General features: G+C 35.3%; 2 protein-coding genes across 6 annotated transcripts in view; one reads left to right on the top strand and one right to left on the bottom strand.

The window, feature by feature from the left end:
* The window catches only part of LOC126763091 (uncharacterized), a 178,846-nt gene that overhangs the window by 143,309 nt on the left and 17,505 nt on the right, over positions 1-18,032 (bottom strand). For all 5 annotated transcript variants that reach the window (XR_007667555.1, XM_050480296.1, XM_050480297.1 and 2 more), the window contains one exon: positions 10,883-11,020. The gene's annotated coding sequence lies outside the window, so the exon portion shown is untranslated. The remainder of the gene's footprint in view (positions 1-10,882; positions 11,021-18,032) is intronic.
* The window catches only part of LOC126763094 (cysteine-rich motor neuron 1 protein), a 372,079-nt gene that overhangs the window by 113,298 nt on the left and 240,749 nt on the right, over positions 1-18,032 (top strand). The window contains exon 2 of the mRNA XM_050480299.1: positions 6,007-6,336. The gene's annotated coding sequence lies outside the window, so the exon portion shown is untranslated. The remainder of the gene's footprint in view (positions 1-6,006; positions 6,337-18,032) is intronic.

The following is an 18,032-nucleotide window of genomic DNA, read 5'->3' on the forward strand; positions in this document are numbered from 1 at the left end:
GGCACAGTCGGTGCTGAAAGTATGAAAGTTCGGTTTTTTTTACTAAATTGTTGTTGCTTCATTGTAATAGTCCAGTGTGTGGACTGATACACCAAGCATTCTTTCATTCATTGATTCATTCATCAGCCACACGAAATCATTGAAAGCAACGCTGTGTTAAATTTCTGCTCTCTTTTTTTACTGACTGTTGACCAGAGCAAATAAATTCCAGAGCAATTATAAATGCAATTAAAGCTTGGTTAAAACATGTATGGTATAAATAAAAGCAATATCAAATAAAATATGATAGCAAAAGCCAAGCATGCATGCGGAGAATATGAAGTTGGAATGCATGAAATTAAAATGTAACAGAAGTGTAGCTGAAATAAAGATTAATGTACGAAGTTATTCGAAGGTAAAACAATAACAAAATTTCTTCAGGAAATATTTTAAGCAATAATTTTTCACATACCTTCAGTTTTAAAGCAATATTTTAATTAAAATATTTTTATTAACTGAAATTTTGAACTTTATGGCAACGTTGTATGTACATCAGGAAACATTTTCAACCATAAGCCTTCTTAAACTATTTTAGTTTGATATACATTTTGTAATAATTTTACTTAGGATTGAAAATATTTTTTGAAGATTTACCACCTATCAAACTGATTGACTATTTTGAAATATTTTTTTTGGGAGTTGCCACTTGGTTGAAAAAGTTTTAACTAAGAAAAATTATGGCTCTCAAACTAATTGACTATTCTGAAATCATACATATTTTTCGCAGAGATGCCACCTGTTTGAAAAAAGTTTAATTAAGAAAAGTTTGCGCTATCAAAAAAGTTGACTACTTTGAAATCACACATATTTTTTAAAAATACTTTTTGAAGAGTTGCCACCCGTCTGAAAATTTGTTAATTAAGAAAAATTAGAACTATCGTAGTAATTGACTATTTTGAAACCATAATACTGTTAACTGTACTGTACTGTGTTTTTTTATGTAAACTTTTTCAAACAGGTGGCAATTCCTCTAAAAATACTTTTAACTAAGATGGTACTTCAATCTCTTCAGTGTGTGATTCACATTGCATTTTTCATCAATTTAATTAAAATAAAAATTTCAAACATGTGGCAACCCGATTAAAATTTTTTTCTTTTGTTTTTATTTAATTTAATTTAATTAACAAAAATTAGCGTCATCAAATTAATTTACTACAGTAGAGGCCCGCTAATCCGGATCAATTAAAACCGTCCCCTATCCGGAATATAAGAAAATCCGTACTACCAAAGACATATTAGAACTATGTATGTATTATGAAAAAATATTTGTAAATTTCTGTTTGTTTGTTATAACAAATAATACACATGTTCCAAAAAAACAAAAAAAAACTTAAACCAATAAAGCATAAAAGCGAATGTAGTGAATAATAAACATGTGATTCGGATTAGAGAATACGGATAGAGAATGTCGGTCCGGATTACAAGAGACATAATAAAAATTTTGGGTTTTTTAACCCTGTCCGGATTACAGTGGAATCCGGATTAGGCCATGTCCGGATTAGCGGACCTCTACTGTATTTTGAAACCATATCACGGTTAATTTTTTTGTCTTACTTACTTTTTACTTTTTCCAACAAGTGGCAATCTCTCTAAAAATATTTTTAACTATGTGGTTGCTGCAAATATTGTAACAATTTCGTTGTGGATACATTTTTTGATAAATTTTATTAAAATAAATTTCAAACATGTGGCAACTCAATTTAAAATTTTTTCCTCTTTAATTTTTTTTGAATTTTATACGCGTTGATGTACATACATATTGCAATAATTCCTGCACTTTTTGCAATTTTTTTTTTATGTACATATGTATTTATGGCAACTCTTCTAGAAATTTTTAAACATTTAAGTTTCTTATAACTCCTTGGTTCCATAGAATTTAATTCCTTAAATGATTTATATGAAGTAATAATTTTAAACAAGTGGCAACCCTGATTAAAATATTTTCAACTGCGGCGGATGGGAATAAGTGTCAACAATGCATGCAGAAAGTGAAGAGAAGCAGGCATAAGAGAGACAATGGAACAGCTGCAATGCTTCCGTCCAGTTTTATATAGAACTCGTCTTAGATATCGAGAAGCTTCGCAGTTCAAAGGAGTAGTTTAAGTATCAAAATATCAAGATGCTCTTAAAGTTTGCCAAAATCGTTGCTATCCATATCTATATTTCAGCTCAAATTAAACTAAGCCTTCATCTGGCATTACTAGATGGGTAATGGTAAGGGGTGACAGTCAGTCAGTATAATCTAACCTAATCAGTTTTGAAGCAGTCAACCAAATCTACTAAGTTGAGCTACTTCAAAACGACTGCCTTAAAAAGTGCTTCCGCGAGATAAAATTTAAAACAGCAAACAGATTACAACTATTCAAGCAACAACAACAATAATTAGTGATAAAATAGCTATTCACAGATAAAGGAAAAAATCCAGAAAAACCAATAACAGTAACAACAAAGGCAACAATAGGAAAGCGAATGCGTTTCTAATGTTTAATTGGAAAATGTTGTGTAGAAACATCAAACAATATGGCAAACGACTTAATTAAATTCGCGTAAATTTCAATTACAAAGCAATAACAACAACAACGACTACAAAAATAATATAACAAAATTGGCAGCAAGGTTTGTATGTCAGGTTGAATTCTTTTCTACATTTTCGCTGAGCTGCAAATAGCGACTTTAAAAGGTCGCTGATTGTCTGTGCGCTCTGTTTAGACACTAGTACGTATGTATGTGTGTGTGTATCTATGAATGAGTATGAATGAAAACAACTAGGCACTAGCATATTTGTTGCCGTTTAGGGAAGCTCGTCAGCTAATTGACAAGCCGGAACGAGCGTTTTTCTATCAACATCCCCCCTTACAGCGACTGCCGCAGCTGCGCGCCTAGACATTTTAGAGCTCAAAGTTCTGATGAGCAAAATACGTACAATATATACATATGCACAATATACAATATGGTATATACATATGTACATATGTATGTATTCATATATTGTATGGTATGTATATATGTATATATGTACATATGTATATATGAATATTTGTGTATGCTGCGTTGGGTCTCAGTCTGTCGATCGCCGACAAGTGTCGATTTTGTAGCTATTTTTAAATCGCAGCGCGAAAATAGCAAAAAGCAAGCATGAAAGACATCTACTAGTATGTACATATATGTAGTACATGTTATATATGTATAAATACATATATGTATATGTATATATGTATATACTTTTACTATAAATAATATATATATATATTTGTGGTTGTGTGCTTGTGTGCTTGTGTTCTATGCAAAAATGCAAATATAACTTATTGTTTGTTTTTTGTAGGCGATTTGGCGGCAGTGAGGCTGCTGTCTGTGCAAGTTTACAAATATTCAAGTCACATAAACGCCTTTCGTCACTTAAAATGCAAAATAACGTAACATCACTTTTCATAAGTTTACAGGCGAAGGAAAAACGATATAATAGAAACCACTTTTATCGAAAAAAATTGAGTTTTGGTTATAAAGTGGTTATATGTACATATATTGATTATATCTGACAGCGGAGGCTGAAAATTTTGTGCTATATATGGATAAGTAACATGATGTAGTGAATCGTAAGCAGAAAACAAAATCAATTTCGATTTTAGGTGACGATATATTTTATGTATGTACATATATACATACATACATATATCGATTTTTTAAAAAAGCAAAAAAAAGGAAATAATAAAATAATGTTAAGCTGGTGGCAACACCATAAAAAATATTTATGTAAGAAATTTAAGTTTAAATAATAAAAGTATTGTAGATACGTAATTTGAATATTTCAAACGCAAAAATTTAGTAAAAGACAACAATAGTTTAATAATTTGAGACAAGTGGTAACACCGTAAAATAATATTTACATGAATGTTTTTCAGAAGCCATAACATGTAAAGAAATTAAATAAATAATTGCATATACATACATATGTCTTACACTGAAAACAATTTTTGATAAGGCGGTAACACCTTATAATTTTAATACAATATTTTTTAAAAACATTATTTTTTTATACGTATCCTTGTAGAAGCACATAATATTTTATTTATAATTTTTTTTTTTGTTTTATACTATGTACATTTGTGTGTATGTTATTAATTCTACAATTTTGGACAGGTGGTAACACCACAAATAATATGTTTCTAAGAAATTCAAGGGGATATTAAAAAGATTCTAGTTAGATAGCTTTACAAATTTTAAAACCAAAATTAATTAAAGAACGACAAAGTAATTTTAGGCAGGTGGCAACGCCACAAAATTATATTTATGAAAAAAACTTGCTTAATACATTTCGTAGTGGATGTAATAATAATTAAATAAATAGTTATATACCTAGCATTTGGCATTTTTTTAAAGGTGGCAACACTGTAAAATATATATCTTTATGGTATATTTATTTTTTTATGCATGCTTTTATAGAAAACATAATTTATTATTTATTTAACTTTTTAGTTAATATATTTGCAACTTAATGCTTATGGCAACCTTTTTAGACAGCTGGTAACGTCACAAAATTATTTTTATGAAAAAACTTGCTTTATACATTTCGTAGTGGACATAGTATGTAATAATAATTAATTAAATAGTTATATGACGAGCATATGGAAATTTTATTTTAAGGTGGCAACCCTGTAAAATATATATTTCTTTTTGGAAGATTTATTTTTTAATATATGTCTTTATAGAAAACATAATTTATTATTTATTTAGTTTTTATTGTTTTTAAATATTTATTTATGTAATTTAATACTTGTGGCAACTCTCTGTTACACATTTTATCAAATTCTTTCAGGCGAGCGATACTTTATGTGCCAATCAAATTTAGAGGCATATATATTAAAAAAAATAAATTTGTTTCTTGTCTTCTTTATTGTTGTACCTACATAGTACATGAAATACTTCAAGCAAATCCCAAAATAAATCGCCTCGAATATTGTCTGTAGCCTACAATTTAAATGCTGACGAAATGTCTGCCAACGCTATTACACATTTGGCATATGTAATTAGTTCTTTTCATGAAATCGAGGAAGTCGAAATATTTGCTTGTAGCAGAGTGTATGCCAGATACCAGACACCAGAAACAAGCAACTAGAAAAAAAATATACAAAATTGCCGCAGGTCTTTAATTTATGCTTTCAAAGCCAAACAATTGTTGTCGACTCTTTTGTTTTCCCTCAACTACTCAAGCGTATTGAAATTGATATTCAATAGCAATGGACACTAACAAATATTTTTCGCATAAATCAATCAATTGTTGCTGTTGTTCGAAAATAAACAAATACTTGTAGTCAATTTGAGAGAATTTAATAATGAAAAGAATTCGGATGCTTTGGTCATTTTGTGGGGAAATATTTTTGTGTTTATAAACATTTTTTATCGATTTTATTAATTTATTTTTTGTTTTGCAAAAAGTAGTCATATGACAATGAGAAGTTTTGCTAAAATACGATTTTATTGTACCTAATTGGAAAAAACTCTTTTAAATTATAGAATATGATTTTTGTTTAAAATTAATGTACACTATGAAAGAGATCCGATTTTGAGTTTGGTAACTATACACTCAGTATCAAATTTGACTCGGACTGATTTCCGAAAAATTGTTGTGGTTTCGGCTTGCGAGACTGTACACTAAGTATCAAATTTGACTCGGATTGATTCCCGAAAACTTTTTTGCCGCTTCGGCTTGCGAGACTATACACACAGTATCAAATTTGAGTTGGACTAGTTTCCGAAGTGTTTGTCGTTTCAGTTTGCACGCGAAGTTACAGTATACTCCCGTGTCAATTGTGATCTTACCCCAATAAAAACCTATTTGTATTTCTTTAGGGGTCTTCACATGAAAATCCACAAACCCTTATTTCAAACTAGGTGTGACCTTACTTGAAAATAATCTCGATGATCTTGTTAGCGATCAAAAAGCTAATCTGTTTATTTTTCTCATTTCAGGTAGTTTCATTTAAGTGAGTTGCTGCAGAGTCAAGACGGATCGAGGTATTAGATATTTCAATTTGCCCTCAAGTTAATCAATCCTCTCAAATACGCATGGGACTGTTAGTGCTCGCCCCAAAACAACATGAATTGAGGCGCCAAATATTTCATATTCCCTCAAGCTAATCAATCCCCTCAAATACGCATGGGACTATTAGTGCTCGCTCCAAATTTACATAAAACTCAAATCGGGTATTTTGACATTAGACAGTGTCATCGAGAAAAAAGAGTATTTTGAGTCCAGGATGAATGGCCGATCAAAACAAATACCAAGCAGCGGTGAAACAGGTAAGTTTAATTTCACGGTACAAATTATTTTTAATTCAAAATCAGTCAAAATTTCAAACCTCGAAACATAGCTAATAATATGTAGCTAGATGCCCTGAAACATTGTTAATTTGAACTATATAGCTAGACGCCACGATATCTATCGTTCCTTACTAAACCGACTTTGTTTGAGTCGAATATTTCAAAAAAAATGTACTAAATTTCGGTTGAGAATCTATTGAGGTTTTGCACTGCGACCTATGGTCATGTTGTGTTGAGAATCTAGTAAAACCAACTATTATGACTACAAATCTAGAAAAATCGAAGTGTAACAAGGTTAAAATTAGTTCTGTGAAAGTGTGAAGTGTAAAATTAGCTAAATAGAACTCCTCAATCGGTTTTGTAGACTCAGATGGGTTTCCTTGCGACATATGATTCTGTAATTTCGATAAAATGACTCGACGTGGTTTCTACTTTAGTATGGAATATCTGCATGGAAATCACTTTCTAAGGCACTTTCGATTTTCTTTAATGCAATTGAAGCTTTTATTGGTCATCTTTCTTCGGAGAAATCACTTCTGAAGGCATTTCCAACTTTCCTTATTGCAACTGAAGCCATCCTTGGCTATCTTTCCTTGTAGAGACTGTGATATGTAGGAACTAAAAGTTTGCAAAAAAACATGTTTTCTCAAAACTGTAAGCTTTCAGTATTTTTGTCTATAATTTCGAGTTTTGTCTCGCATTGGTATGGATTTTTCGAAGATCCCCGTATGATACGCAAAGCTAAAAGTCGAACTAAACCCGAAAGAGTTGGAAAAAATTACTGCAATCATCTCAAATTCAATGTTTATAGCCTGAAGATTATTATGTCCTAAAACAGCGCTATAATATCTGAAAAAATTTTCGCGATCGGAATACTATAACATATAGCTGCCATACAAATTAACCCTTGAAAATCAAGTCTTGGTATGAAAAGCTTTTTTATTTGAAAGAATATCTGCACGAAATTTAGCACGAATTATACATCAAGACAGCTCTATATATAGAAAGAAATTTTGCACATCGGACCACTATAGGGTATAGCTGCCTTACAAACTGACCTATCAAAATCAAATCCTTGTATGGATAACTTTTTTATTTGAAAAGATATATTCACGAAATTTGGCATGGATTATTGTCCAAAACGGCGCTAAAATATCTGAGGAAATTTTCAAGATCGAACCACTATAGGATATAGCTGCCATATAAACCGACCTATCAAAATCAAGTCTTTGTACGGAAAACTTTTTTCATTTGACGAGATAAATTCATGAAATGCGGCACAGATTATTGCCGAAAGCAGGCATATAATCTCCAAAGAAATCGTTCAGATAAAGCCACTATAGCATATAGCTGCCATACAAACTAATCGATCAAAATCAAGTTCTTATATGGAATATTTTTTATTAGTGAAGAGCATTTTAGCTTTGATGCAATTGTAGTTAAGGGTTTTTTCTTATTTTATTTAATTTTTAACTTAAGAGCATCGAATATGCTACTTTTAATAAAATTTTAATATCATTTTTATATATTTTCGGTACAAAATGCATGCTAACATAAGCCACCAGCTATAAAGCGCTTTAGACTGGCAGTTTTATATTTTCCGCTCTTCAAACTCATAAAATCGCTAAAAACTCGTGTTAAACGAAATAACAAAGTGGCAATTTATGTATTTTGTTGTTACAACAACACTTGCAACAAACGTTTCTATGCATTTACATATGAAAGTGCAATAAAGGCGCTTGAAAATTTATGTCTGCCTGTTAGCCCTTGACTAAAACATGCCTATACACACGCGTACACACACACACACACATAGTGTACTTCACACATTTTACGTGCTCTTAATACAGTTATCAATTTGTAGCAGAACCTGCTTGTCGCTGGGCAATAAAAGAAGCGCTCGACGCCCACGCAACGAAAATTTTAACACAATGACTCGATTGGCGGCATTTATGACGCAAACACACATACACGCACATACGTTGAATTAATATTGCTTACAGCATTTGTGGCAGCAACAACCTAATATACCTAGCATACAAAGGCCTCTAATTTATGTGCGCCCTAAGAGCCCTTTCAATTTCTTTACTACTTGCGAGTTTTTTTTTTTACATTCTTTGTAGTTGTTGTGATTTTTTAGAGTTGTATTAGCGCCCAACGCCATAAAATGTCGTCATAAAGTAATTATGTTAATTTGAAGTGTCACATTTGTATAAAAAAACGCATAAAATATATAAACTATGTATTACATATGGTCCACACGCCGGTTAACTGGCGCACTGTGGGTGCAGAGAGCGCTCATAAAAAGCGTGTCAAATAAAATGGACTATAGATAAAAGTGTATGTGTCAATAAAATTGAGTTTATGTGCTCTTCAAAATTCATATCTCCAACAAAAAGTCCAGTGATTTAATTTTAAAAATATTGAGTGCAATTCGGAAAATGTCAAAAGCGTTTGAAGAGTGGAGTGCAGTATGGGATTACATAGCAAGAAGACACGCCCACACAGCAAGTGAATTTATACTAGTGCAACTTGAAAAGCATACTCATTTATACTGTAATACACTTCACAAATACAAAATATGAAGTACTTTGATGGCTCAGTTTGTATATCAGCTATATATTTAGTGATCGATTTCTTCGGAGATCGCACCATTACCTTAGGCCATGACGAATTTCTTGTAGTTATCCCGTCAAATGAAAAATCTTTCCATACAAGCTCTTAATTCTGATTTTTCAGTTTGTATGGCAGCTATATGCTTTAGTGGTCCGGTATCGGCTGATCCGACAAATAAGCAGCTTCTTGTTGAGAAATGAGGAATTTCAAGATTTCAAGGTTGAGGTCTAGTGCTAGAACACGAGATGTCAACGGAGTTCCAACTGGATTCCAATCCGATGTGAACGGGATAAGGGTGCCACCTCCTGCTAGCTCATCGGCTTTGGAATTTCTAGCAATTCCGCTTTGACTGGGCACCCAAACGGGTTCCGTTATGAAGTAGCTTTATGCTATTCTAAAAGAAGAACTGGGATACAAATGTTCCATAAAAACTGAGTGGATTTAGGCTCCGCTTTAAGTTTTTGAACTTTCGAAATGAAAAAATGAATGTTGCGTTCATTTCAGGATGGTTAAAAAGTATTTCCACCATATCTGGTAAATTTTTCTGGTTCACTTTTAAAATTAATCGCTTTACAATTATTGAAGTTGAGGTGTTTAAGCGTTATATCTTTAGAATTTAGGTATATTGTTACGATGATTGCTCTAAGACTCAGGAAAGCTGGGCACGAACGCGGAAATTCTGAGAATTTCGTCTTCTTCCAGTGCATCTCTTAGAATTTCGAGTACTGCGTCCTATGGCTTTTTCTCTGGGCTATTCGCACGGGGCGAAGTCGCTGGAGAAGAGGCGCGGTTAGCTTCTTCATCGCTGGTTCGTAGTTCGGAAGGAAGCTTGGAGGAGGAGTGTTCTGTAAGGAGTTCTCCGTCAAAGTAAATTTTAGATGAGGTGGATCGCGTCAAACAAAAATTGTCAAAAATTTTTGAAGGAATGTTTAGTAGAAAAATCCAGCCACTTTCTCTTCCATAGTCCAGCTATTTCAAGTCTGAAGTTGAAACATGTCGGCAGTCAAAGTTACGGCGAACCAGGGGAGATAGCCGAAACTGATATTAAACGCCACAAAGCGCGGAGGTTGATGAATAGCGGACCGAGTTGCCCTGATAAAGAGCATCATGGAAAATCAACAACTGCCCAGATATTAACCATGCGCCTAATCTTGGAAAACACCCGTGAAACTAGGAACGACACACACACCTCTTCGTCGATTTTGAAACTGCTATTGAAAAGGAGCTGCCTTTATGCCGCGATGTTTAAATTTGGTAACCCTGGAAAACTTATGCGGCTATGTAAACTGAGAGTGAGCAACACCAAAAGCACCGTCACCTCTCCGAGCCGTTCGATACCAAACGAGGTTTCAGAAAAAGAGATTCCCAGTCGTGCGACTTCTGCAATTTACTGCTGGAAAAAATAATTGGTACTGCAGATCTGAATAGAGAAGGTACAATCTTCTACAAGAGTGTGCAACTGCTGCCGTACGGCCAATGATATTGCTTCAACAACCACACCGTTATTTCTGCTTTCTCCTAACTGTCAGTGGAAGCGAAGCAAATGGGTCTGGTAGTGAACGAGGGTAAGACGAAATATCTCCTGTCATCAAACACACAGTCGTCGCGCTCGCGACTTGGCTCCCACGTCTCTGTTGGCAATCATTACTTCGAAGTCGTAGATAACTTCGTTTATCTTGGAACCAGTATTAACACCAACAACAAGGTCAGCCTCGAAATCCAACGCAGAATAGCTCTTGCCAACAGGTGTTCCTTCGATTTGAGTTTTTCATATTCAAGACACAATAATATAAGCGTCTCAAATCCACCTTATTCGCTTTTATTAAAAATATATTATGTGTGAAATTCTCCCAAGTTATCTACCCAGCCCCTTAATTGGCTCACAAGTAAAGTATTCATATTTCATTACCTTTATTTCAGCGCTGATTTCATTTAAGCAGAGTGACAGCTGATCGTGTCATGCAAAAACTGACTCACTATCATTCAATTCGCCCGCGTGCCTTTACAGCGCGTAAAACGGTGACGAATATTGAACATTTGTTGCAATCTGAAAACAAGAAAAAGACAAGAAAATGTTAAACAAACATTAAAAACGGAAGATATGCATATGAAACTTAAATAAATATTAGCATAAGTGGAAATTCAAGGTAATAAAACTGAGTGCTCGTGTATGACTAAGTGTTATTAGCAAGCCATTAAACAAATGTTTATGTGCGATATAAATATGTAAAATTAATTAAAAGAAATTATTGTGTTGTTGTGGCAATTTTACGATATTTATACACGGCTAATTGTGTGCGTTTATAGTAACTTTGGAAGTAAAGTTCTAGAGGTATTGCGAAAGGTGGAGGAAGAGTGTTGAGATTTGTGTGCCTTTGTTTTTTTGGAAATATTTCTTAGCATCACAGTGAACTCTTCTAAATCTCTGAGAGAGCTCATTGTTAGGTGAGCTGTGAATATTCAATAAGCAGCGCCTGAACAAGAGCTTCAAAAGTTAAGGGTTCGGCTATAAATGCCTGAAACATCCTTTGAATCTCCGGTGACGAGATGAACAGATGCCGCCTCGGAATAAGCAATCACCACCCGTAAGTGGCTGCCTTAAGGGAATACCCAGCAATGCGATGGAGACAAAAAGCAATGCGGCATGTTACGACAGAAACCGATATACAAATATCTCCAATTGCATGCATTTGTAAAAATGGGCAGAAGAAACTTCCACGGACTCGCGTCCATTGAGACCAGTAAGACTCTGATTAAGGTATAATACTGGAAAAAGCGGTACGAACAGTTTTGCTTTCGGGCTATGAGAGTGGTATTCTGTCACTTTAGTAAGTACCGATGACACCTTGCTGAAATGGCTGACAGACCAAAGCACAATTGCCTCAGTCTCGTCAAAATTCTGGCAGGTCTTCAAGTACGTTCTAAGCTCGTCACCATTAAATTGGCCGCACAGGTTCAGTTGAGCAGTACGCCTGATTACCACCTAGCTGGTGCTGAACACAACATCTAATGAGGACTTGGTTCAACCCTCGCGTGACCTACCACATGTGGAGACAATCACAGACCTTTCGGCAGGGCGACTGTATAACGCGTGGCGACAGCGGCTGGAAGCGGACACCCAGCCGAAAAAACGAATACAAAAAATAACAGAACCCCCAAAATCAAGAAGAAAAGAACAAAAGAGCAGAAGTGAAGAATATATTTCTTTTTTTTCGCAGAAGTAGAAGAATTCTGCGAACGCCGGTGTTACAAATGGACGAAAATACGCGCTAAGAAAATATGGTATCAGTCAAGCCAGAAACACTCTTGGCAACAGGTACTACAGGACTGCGTAGGCAATTGAAAAGTAAAGTTCACTCCCGACGAACAAAGATCAAACTCTACAAGTCCCTCATCATTCCATTGGGTCCAATTTTCGATGACTCGTTCGAGCGTTTCGACTGGTAACAGGCGTATGACACGCGTGATGTTTTGATGCAAGTCTAAATCGAAGCGTGCTTGTCCACATAGACTTTACTTGGTGGCCAAATGACCGACCAAAAACGTGAAATTATCTGCTCACCGAGGTGTTCTCTCAATAACTCCATTGATTGATGCCATGTGTAGGTGGTGACGCCGTCTTGTTTAAACCAAATGTCGCGGATATCACGATCTTCAATTTCAGGCATCAAGTAGTCGGTTATCATGCGCGATAACGGTCGCCATTGGCGTCCGTTGTTTTATCTGGTTGAAATATCAGCTCTTGACTCTCTTCAGGTTGATCTTAGTCCGAATGCGGCAATTTCGCTCGTTTACATACCTATTGCGCAATAAATGAGCCTCATCGCTGAACACAATTTTTCTCGGAAACATCGGATCTTCTTAGCGCTTTTCAAGAGCCCTTCAGCGGCTTCAGTTTTCGGACAAGCTATATTCTTTCAGTGTTTTTTGGACGTGGTCTATTCGTTCGAATCTTAACCAATAATGAATGCTGGGTCTCAAGATGGGTGATGGTGTTGCGAGTAGTACCTCAGTAGCCCGATTATGCTGTTGATCAAAACCTTCTTGTTTCAAATTAAGAAAAAACAAAGATTTATTGCTTCTGATATTATATTAAGTCGCAGTTAAATTTTTTTCTTCTCTCACTCGCTGATTGCTTGTAAGGTAATAAATACCCTTGTCGCAGCAGCCTAATGATCGTCAAGTATGTGTCATTTCCACTGATGCATTAAGCGATCATTAATGCCGACAACGCACACATACAGCCACACTTGCCAACCCACTGACAGCTCATCAATTAAAATCGCATTTCAATTAGTTAATTCACTGCAAATGTTTCAATTTCCGAACAGCATAATAAGTACATATTAGTACAAAAAGCAACAACAACAACAAAGTGCACGAAACAAAAGCCAATAAATATCAAGCATCATCAGCATTGAAACAACTGCCCAAAAGCGGGGAAGCAGTGAAAAATAACAAAGAAGATTAAAAAAAAACGAAAATAAAATTTGAGAAAACAAAAATAAAAATTGAAAAAGTTGAAAAATCGGCGAGTAAAAAGCCAGGGAACAAAGCCGCGTATAATAAAAGAATCGGTTACTAAATAAATGCACGTTTCAATTTCTTATTATGCGGCAATTTTTTCTGTTCACATCCTTTTTGTATACTTCATACGTTTATGTTTTCGGTTTTATTATAACGATTTTTGTCGGTTTTTTGTTTTCAAACTTTTTGGCGCAATTTAAAAGTTAATTTACTTCTGTTGGCCGCAGGGGCCGAACGAACATGACCAACACCACCCAGTCGCATATACGAAGAGCACAAGAAAAAAAAAAAAACAAAAACCACAAAAAGTGCGCATGAATAGCGATGGGAACGTACGATTCGCGCCGGGAAGAAAGATAGTTGGTAAGCACAATCTGACAGCGGCAACAAAAATCGACAGGAAGAAGACAAAGTTATGCAGGTCATTTGGTAAATGCGCCATGACCGGCCGGAAAAAGGGAGTCTCTCACTTCTGTGAGCGGCACGAATGTACTATACTAGCTGTGGGCCGGCGTACACGCGCACGGTGTGGCGGGTTTAAAGGGAAATGCGGACAATAGCCGGCAGCTGGCATAAATTGACCACCATGAAAACGCTCGTTGCAATTCATGCAACACTGGCGGCCAAAGCGATAACACGGTTTGCAAAAAACCAAAAAAAAAAGGCAAGCCACGACGCGGCAACTAAAGGAGGCAATCGAGATTGAGTCAAAGAGTTAAAACAAAAGAGCGCGCAACTATTGAAGCTTCAAGCATTATCAAAATGAAAGAAATAAAGGGCAAAAAGTAACTATGTAAATGTGGCAACAGTGTAGCAGAAGTGTGTGAAGGGCAAGGGAGTGTAATTAAGGCAAACAAGCTGCGGCGAACGGTTGTGATTCTTAATTTTATTTCGCGACAGCCGAAATCAGAAAGGCTAAAAGTTTTGAAACGTGCAAAAAAATTGAAAGCAATCAGCTTTTGAAGCAAAATTTAAGGGACCATTTAGGGTACAGGTTTAAATGCAGTATTTCTGAAATTTCTGGATATCATATATTGGATGTTGACAGCTTTTCCATCAAACTGTGAAACAATGATAAAGGATAAATATTCTACTTATCAAAATGTAAGAAATAAAGGACAACGAGTTACTATGTAAATGTTGCAACAGTGTAGCAAAATGTTGTGAAGGCAAGTGAGTGTAATGAAAGCTTTTATGGACTAACAGAGACCTTTGAAAAAACCCTAGCCAAATTGGATCCCACTAGGTGATCGATTTCTCTCAATAAGCCGACCAATAGAATATCCACTTAACGAGAAATAGACACATATTCAGTCAGCGAATGAATTAAACCGAAGCTTAATTCCACTTGTGAATAAATTTCGTTTTCGTAGCTACTCCTTTTCAACCAAATCGCCAATTCTTCATCTTATACTTCCACATGATGCAAGCATGATTTAGTGCGCGGCAATTTGATGATTAAACGCCGTACAGCCGAGATTGAAGCTGATGTATTAAACCATTGTCGAGAAGCTTTGCAATTGATTTGGTCAGGAATCAACACACAAAGGCGCAACACCACGGCAATCCCGACAGCATTGTGCAACCGGCTCACAAGCCAGCGGCAGTATCGCTTTACAGTCGCTCCAACTAGTAGCACAGTGTATCGCGAATTTCACTAACTTCGCTTTCAACCTTTGCGCCAACGATATGCTTTAAGCCAGTCATCGAGCCAGCTTCAATTGAAACGCCGCTGCAGTCTTGTGTTGCCGCCTGGCAGCTGGCCGGAGACAATAAACCGTAGCGAATGCTAGCATACCAACGACGGGCCGACCAACCAGCCGGGCCCGGGGAACTCACTCACAAGTGCTTCATCAATGGGCGTGCAGCGAGCCACTAATGGGCATATGCAATCAGTGCCGCTACCAAACCAAAGTTGCTTACTCTGCTATTGGCAGCGCGGCATGGCTTTACGTTCTTGTTGCCTTTTTGTGTTTTTGTTTTTCACTTTTATCGTTCTGTTCTGCCGTTTTTTACTTTGAAATTGAAAACGAAAGCAAACCTGTTAAGATGGCAACACCACACTTGCCACTGCCGCTGTCAGCGTTGCCCGAAAACTATGTGTGGAAGAAATGTGAAAAAAACAAACTCATAAAAATGCTTTTCAAACATCTTCTGTAACGACCTCTAAGAGAACATCAATTATGCTGTTGTCAAAACAGTGTGTTGTTTTAGCGAATGTGATGAATGAGTGATTGGTGACTTTGTTTTATAAGTTCACCTAGGGTTTCGAAAGTTTAAAAAGAAGTTGAGTTTTAGATTGAATTGTTGGTAAAGATCGGAAGATCTTATATTGGAAACCGTCACTACGTCAAGTGGAATGAATATTCCCTCTCTCCTCCGATGTATAAAATTCTCCTTCTGTAGAAAGTAATGCAATTTTTTATTGCATTAATAAAGCAATTACTGGGAACTTCGTCTAAAACATTTGATTTTCATTTTTATACTCATATTCATATATTTTTATATTTTCATAATCATATTCATATATTTGTGATACTATACTTTGCCAGGGTTTTAAATTCGAATCTGACATTACTATTGGTATAAGTCATGGTATTGTACTTGAGTTGCACTATTCTTCTTAATGGTAGAGTCGGTTGGTGTTATCTTGATTTCTTTTGGTGTTGGCTTAGTATTTTCTTATTAGTATTCGTATTGGTAATGGTACTGGTATTGGTAATGATACTGGTATTGGTAATGGTACTGCTATAGGTAATATTCCTGTATCCAATACCAATTAGAATTTTTGTTGAAATATAGTTCACACACATAACTATCTGTTGTAATGGTAATTGTATTGGTAAGGGTAGTGGTGTTGGAATCATACTTGTATTTGTAATTGATATTGCAATATGGGGTTGTTTGTGAAAAATGGTAAAGACACATAAATATTCGGTAATGGTTCTGGTATTGGTAATGGTACTGGTATTGGTAATCATACTTGTATTTATAATTGGTAATGGAATTTATGTTGATTTTGAAATAACAGTAAAGACCCAAAAATACCCGTTGTATTGCTACTGGTGTTGGTAATGGTACTGGTTTTCGAATCATACTTGTATTGGCAATTGCTATTGGAATATACATAGGTTTGATTTTGAAAAATGGTAAAGACACATAAATATTCGATATTTGATATGCGTTGTTAGCGACACTGGCTGTATGAAATGGTATTGGTAATGTAATGAAATAAGTAACTATGTAATTATATTCTTCGTTCAATCTAATTTGAACATGGAGACGAAATCGGTTTTGTATGTTTATTAATTATTGATATTGAAAATAATATTACTAGTGCTAATTACATAGGTATTGGTTGAATGGTATTGATACTGGTATTTCGGTTAATATTTGTTATTGATATCGGTATTGGTATTGAGAGTTTGTATTGGTATAAGTATACGTTATTGATATTGGAACTGGTATTGGTATTAGTATTGGTAATGGTATTGGTAATGGTGTTGTTATTCGCTTGAAATTGGTATTGGTATTGATATTGGTATTGCTATTAGTATTTGTTATTGATATCGGTATTGGCATTGGTATTGGTAATGGAAATGGTACTTGTACTGGTATTGGTATTGACATTGTTACTGTTATTGATATTGATATTTGGTATTGGTAATGATACTGGTATTAGTACTGGTACTGGTAATGGTATTGGTAATGCTGTTGGCTGGAAATAGTATAGATTTGCGGAATGTTTGGGATCGAAGGTATTGTATTACATTACCCATGATATTGATAATATTAAGTTGTAATGGTTTCCATATTTACAGTGTCATTTTGTTTGAAACGCTACTAATACTTTTATCTAAACTAAATTTTTCTAATTTCAAACACAACTTTGCAATTTTAAGTAACTCACAGCCGCATTTATCCCACAGCAACACATTATTCTCATGACAAACAACACGACAGTAAACAACATAGCTACGCATGCGCAACAACGTGAACGAGTGCGACCACCGCCCGCTGCCATTTGGCACATAAATCAAGTGTTGACAGACAGACAGCTGAGCAGATACACAGACATACACACACACATACAGCAAACGTAACAAAATCAAAGAGACATAACGACGGCCACCTTGTGGTTGTTTTCGCTGCTTTAGCGAGTAAATTTAATGGATTCCTTAGTGCCTCGTACTTTTTGTCGCGCTATGTGCGGTAAACCTGCAGAGTTGCATTGCATTCTGAGGCAGTTTGTTTTTTTTTGCTTGCTCACGCATTTTAAAATTCAACTAATAAAATAAAATGGCAAAAAATAGGAAAAAGAAAATAAATTGTATATAAGTATAAGTATGTGTGTATGTGTTTGGTGTTTGACTGCTGCTAAAATGAATTGATTCGCTTCTAATTCAAGCGCGGCCGACAGCGAATGCAAAGGGACCCATGTGCTTGTGGCTGCAAGAGGCAATGCATTCTCAGACCGACGCGCAAACAAACCAAAAGACAAACACATTTTTTCAAGTGACTGTCGAAATGTA

This window comes from Bactrocera neohumeralis, chromosome 6, assembly GCF_024586455.1.
Source record: "Bactrocera neohumeralis isolate Rockhampton chromosome 6, APGP_CSIRO_Bneo_wtdbg2-racon-allhic-juicebox.fasta_v2, whole genome shotgun sequence".
NCBI lineage: Eukaryota > Metazoa > Arthropoda > Insecta > Diptera > Tephritidae > Bactrocera > Bactrocera neohumeralis.